This window comes from Myotis yumanensis, unplaced genomic scaffold (assembly GCF_028538775.1).
Source record: "Myotis yumanensis isolate MYYU_CA2020_CCGP unplaced genomic scaffold, mMyoYum1.0.hap1 SCAF_3, whole genome shotgun sequence".
NCBI classification, from domain to species: Eukaryota; Metazoa; Chordata; class Mammalia; order Chiroptera; family Vespertilionidae; genus Myotis; species Myotis yumanensis.
Window position 1 is genome coordinate 41,185,620 of NW_027223754.1, and position 5,657 is coordinate 41,191,276.

Here is a 5,657-nt window from a genome sequence, read left to right on the forward strand (position 1 = left end):
ATAAAGACAAACAGGCAAAAGAAAACGGCAGCGTGAGAAGTCCAGACAGTGAGCACCACCGAGGAGGAGGAAGGAAGGTCTCCATGAAGGGGCTTCGAGGGAGTTCAACAGAAAGGTGGGTTCATGGGTGCTCACTTTTATACAATACATTGATCTGTACCCATCTGTGTTTGATGCGTTACTCTGAGAATGCTGCTTTAAAAGTTTTAAGAAACAGGTCTCCCTCTCACCAATATGATATTGCTTTCTTCAGTAAAATCTGTAAGTGAACCAAGTTCTCCTAGAACTTGAGATTTTGTGTGATTCTCTTTCCCAAAATCAGAAATTCCAAAATTAGAGGGGGAAAAAAATAACATTGCATGACAATGGACAGTAAGTCCTTAAAGAACCTTTTTTTAAAAAAAAAAAAATTGAGATATTATGGAAGAAAATACCATGAAAAGAGTAATTCTATGAGAATTTATTTTTAAGCATAGTAAATGTGAGCCTTGGTCTTTATGAGAATACTATAGCTTATCTAGAAACGCCCGTCTATATATATAAAACCCTAATATGCAAATAGACTGAACGGCAGAACAACCAAACAACCAAACAACCAGTCGCTATGACGTGTGCTGACCACCAGGGGTTACACATGGAACATGGTGGGCGTCGGCAGCAAGCACAGAGCACGGAATATGTGGGCATCGGCACAGTGGGATGGTGGAGCAGGTAAGTGGGGGCGCCAGACCAAGGTCATCGGGGTCGCTGTCATCGGGGTGAGCCTCTGGTGGTTACTGAAAATTCTTTGCTTCCACACGCTGTGGTCCTGCTGGGCACTCACACCTGCTACCAGCGCCCACACCTGCTGCCAGTGCCGGCCCCACTTGCACCCACTGCTGACGCCCGGCGCTGGCCCCGATCGCTTGGGGCAGTCAGCGGGTGTGAGCAGCAGCCACCGGCCCTGATTGCCCCTCAGGGCTTCTCCATCTCCCCCTGCTCCTGAGAGGCGATTGGGGCTGTCAGCCGTCGCTTGCACCCACTGCCAGTGCCAGCTCCGTTCTCAACCGCAGCCGGTGCTGGAGCTGCCGCTCACATCTGCTGCTGGTGCCCAGTGCCGGTCCCGATTGCTTGGCGCTGTCAGCTGGTGTGAGCGGCAGCTGCTGGCCCCGATAACCCCTGAGGCTTCTCCACCTCCCCCTGCTCCTGAGGGGCAACTGGGGCAGCAGCCGCCACTCACACCTGCTAACGGCGCCAGCTCCACTCGCACCCACTGCTGGCACTGGCCCCAATCGCTCCGTGCCGTCAGCAGGTGTAAGTGGAGCCAATCCCATCAGCATGTGGGAACAGAGGTGGCGGGAGCAGGGCTGCCAGCAGACAGGGGACTGGGGGCTGTGGCGGGAGGTGCCAGGCAGGGGCGTGGAGGATGGGCGAGACCCAGCCCTGTGCCCACTGCAGCCTTGCGGCCCGTAGTTCCTTTCAAGGTGCACAAATTTGTGCACTGGGCCCCTAATAAGATTCCAAGAAAATAAAGTCAAAATAGATATTTAACACTTTGTAAGCCCTAAACTATTGAGGAGAGGGGAAAAGATGACCAACGAAACCTTAAGAATATAGAACTATGGAAAATTCCTGGATCAAAGACATACAACTTAGATATATTTTTTAAAAGGAAAGAAAAAGTTCTGAATAACTGTAATCCCTTCCAAAAAGGAAATCTTAAATTAAGGGGAGAAGATTCTAATAGTGTAAACAAGTCTGGCTCAGTGAGAAAACTGACCAACATATCCAAGATTCTGTCCACAAAAGTAATGATACATTTCTAACAATAAAAAAAGGCTATAAAAACAGTTCATTCTCTGAAATGGATTTAGTAAAAGCTCTTTTGTGGGTAGATAAAAAGTTCCATGGGTTTGTTCACTTTCCAGCATTTCTCACTGACCAATTCCAAAGAAAAGGGGCCATTTAATACAGGGAACTGCCCACCGGCTCTTGCTGCATAGATGGTGCGGTGCTTCTCACTGGCTATATCAAGATTCACCTGGCTTTGTTCTTCTTTACTTTGAAGTTCTAAAGCTAACCTCACAGCCAGATACTTGGAAAATGATCAACAGTGGCATTACCTGAAGTCTCTATGTGCCTTGTCTGTGTACTGTCATCTTTTCCCCTAAGTGTGGGATGAGGCCTAAATACTAACTCAGTTTCCCCAGCACCATCCGTTACTGGATCAGTTGCCACTGTTGCATTGTTATCAAGCTCAAGCCCAGAATCTGGTGTTTGGGTCCATTTGTTACTAGGTCCTGCTTCCTGCTGGCTGTGTGTGGATGCATTGCTACAGTGGGAACTGCCGCCATTGTGTTCGGCCCCACCACTGTCTTCAATCTGTCGCTTCCTGGCCCCCTGTCATCTGTTCATGGCCTGCACTTCAGTCCTTCCTCGATGCTGTGATCCAGCATTTGCTCTCTGTTGTGCTTGTTTCTCCTGGTTCATACTCTCTCTTGAGGAGCTTCACACTCATCCTGGAAACATTTTGGTGATGATGCATCGAAGTTGGGGCCTTAGTGATCTTTTGGAAACTCGCTTTTTCCGACAGGTAGGACATTCTTTATTGCCACTGCTGAGAGCAGTGATAACGCAGTCTGGCAGAAACGGCGCAAACACTCCTTTGTAGTCATGGTGTTCTTCAACATACCCCAACAAGCTGGGCACATTAATTCACTGCGTAAACTTCCAGGTGAAGCCACAATTTCCAAGCCATCCGTTATTGCTTCCTGAGGTGTTCCTTGTAATTCATATAAACTGAGTTCCCATGTTTTGCTTAATGGTTTAGTTCCATTCTTCTGCACAGCCTGAGACATTGTGGCTCCCGCCCCAGCCGAGGACTCGGCTGGCAGGGCTGGAACCAGACTCAGATACAAGCACCCCCACCTTCCCATCTTTGGCAATGGAGCTCAGGAAATACAACAGGGGATGCTCAATATTCATGACAGACCGTGGGGGAGCAGGGAGGAGGAAGGAGTAAGCAGAGTGAGGAGGGAGTGGAACCGTGGGACAGGGACCTGCTGGGTGCATGACCTCGGCCAGGTACTGGCCTGGAGGTCCCCCAGCTGCAGCCCTGTTCTGGCCACCCGGCCCCACCCCAGCAGCCTCCCTCTTACCTAGATTTTCTAATTTATCTTTGGTTATCTACAAAACTATAGTCTTCTGTGTAGGAGTGAAACTATACAAACAAAATGCATTCAAGCAGATAGCTTCTCTCAACTCCCTCTTGTATTCACAAATTGAAAATGAAGTGTAGCCCGGCCTGCATGACTCAGTGGCTGAGTATCGACCTATAAACCAGGAGGTCACAGTTCGATTCTGGTCAGGGCACATGCCTGGGATGTGGGCTCGATCCCCAGTGGGGGTATATGCAGGAGTCAACTGATCAATGATTCTCTCTTCAGCATTGATGTTTCTATCTCTTTCCCGCTCCCTTCCTCTCTCTGAAATCAATAAAAAATATATTTTTTTAAAAAAGAAAGAAAATGAAGTGTCTTATTTTCTAGGCTACCCTAAATAAAGCCCTCCCCATGACAAATGTAAAAGTTTCTAGGAGAAAAATGATGATCTTTGTATTGGTAAGAACATATGGGTTATGTGACAGGACAACCAAAATATTTTGCAGAATGAAGAATGTAGTGTGTAAATACTCTTCTAGCTAGCCCAAATTCTCAGCTCCACAGAATTAATCATTAATTCTTAAGAACTGAGAGCCTTAAAATGTGAATGCCTTCTTCAAGCCCCTACGATATCACTTCGTCAGCCTTAGGTTGAACATTAATGGTAATGCAAAGCTCAGTTCTCCATACAGTACAGTGGGGCCTTGACTTACGAGTTTAATTCGTTCTGAGACCGAGCTCGTTAAGGCTCGTTAAGGAGCTTGTTAACTCAAATTACTCTGTCAACTCAATGCAAAAAATTGGCCTAGAGACAGCTGGTATCTCAAAAAACTCGTTAGTCGGGACACTCGTAAGTTAAGGCCCCACTGTACCTGTTCCTCTGTGGATCCGTTCTGTTTACTGGTAACCTTTTCCTTGGATAGATCCCACCTGGGCTTGTACAGCTTTCACCCACTGGCTTGAGCCTTGCCATCAAGAACTAGGAAAAACAAGCCCAGTCCCTGTGGTGCACATAGGGACTCCCCTCCCCGGAACTTATTGCATCTTTCCTCGGCATGGCACCATCCGATTTTACTGATTCTGGTGGAGGTGGTCCCTACTTTTGCCCAGAAGTCAGTTCTCTGAGAGCCTACTGCACCCTCAGAACACCACCTTCTCCACAAATGGTTCTCAAGAATCAGCTGCAGTAAGAGGGAGGGATTCATGTTAAAACCCCAGAGGAATGGTAAAACCTTAATTCCAATCGTGAGATAAAATAATGTTACCTCTTATTAACAAAATATCAAATCTCAACAGGCATAAGGACACAGCTTATTTTTGCAGAGATGATAATAGGGAGGAGAGGATGTTGATAATTTGGGAGCAAAGAGCCATCCTGATTTTTCAGGAATCGTAGCCTTTGCTTGATATAGACTCGTCATCGATAAGGTGGTCTTTCCTTTCCCTTAGCCTGGCATTAAGCCCTTTACAGACAACGTAGGTACGTAAAGAATGTAGCCTTCTAAGCAGGATTGATCTGTTTAAATAGATGACAAATACTACTGAGGACCTACTGTGCGCCAGGCTTTCAGTCTCATGATAGTAAAATGGCATTAAAACTTACACAAACCTGTGGTTATATTTCTTTCTTTCTCATATTTTTCACTGTTGTTTATGATAAGAAAATATGTAATATATAGAAAATGCAAATAATACAAAAAGATAGAAACAATAAAAAAAAGTGGTCACTTTTCTTACTATGCTGAAAGCATGGATGTAAGAAGACCAACCTCATGTAATTGTTGGGAGGGTTACATGAGAGAACACATGTGAAAATTTCTAGCACATAGTAGGTCCTCAAAAGCGGGGGTGGACTTACTGGAGCAAATGGAGTATAAGCTTCAGGTTCTCTTATTAGTGTAAGCTCCTTCTGAGGCCCCTAGCTATGGCCATCAATTTTTGTAAAAGGTGCAAAAGTAATATATTTGTGTATTCTTTTTCTTCGAGAGCCCCACTTGAATTGTATAACTTTCAAGTGCCACCAAATCTGGAACGTCCCTGCTATAAAATTGTACTTGCTTTCCTTCCTTTGATAAACAGCAAGATCATGTTTTGCATCTATTAGGAGAGGCAAATGGGACTATCTGAGGCCACTTTGACTTTGCAAGGCTCAGCCTACACCATCTCTCATTTTTATCTCACCCTCAAGGATTACAGACTTACCCAGCCCATGGTTCAATCTTCATTAGTGAAGACCACTCATTCATTCTGCGGAGCAATAACAATGCCTGGCACTTTCCTGGGATGAAGAACATTGGGAAGAACATTGCATTGGCAACCTGCTATGCTGGATATGCTCCATAAATTTAAGTGCCTTCTCCCTTGCCTACAAACAACAATTGAAAATTGCTTCAGATGTCAGCAAGTTGGATGAACAAAATAAGGGATTATTTCTTCCCTTTTTTCACCTGTGCAATTAACCTCTGGAACTACTAACTCTTATTATTAAGTCTTATGTTGGCCTGGCCGGTGTGGCGC

The 5,657-nt window shown here is 45.6% G+C and overlaps 1 pseudogene; it reads right to left on the bottom strand.

The window, feature by feature from the left end:
* Positions 1 to 1,849: 1,849 nt before the first annotated feature.
* LOC139006122 (E3 ubiquitin-protein ligase RING2 pseudogene) lies at positions 1,850 to 2,837 on the bottom strand (annotated as a pseudogene).
* Positions 2,838 to 5,657: the final 2,820 nt, after the last annotated feature.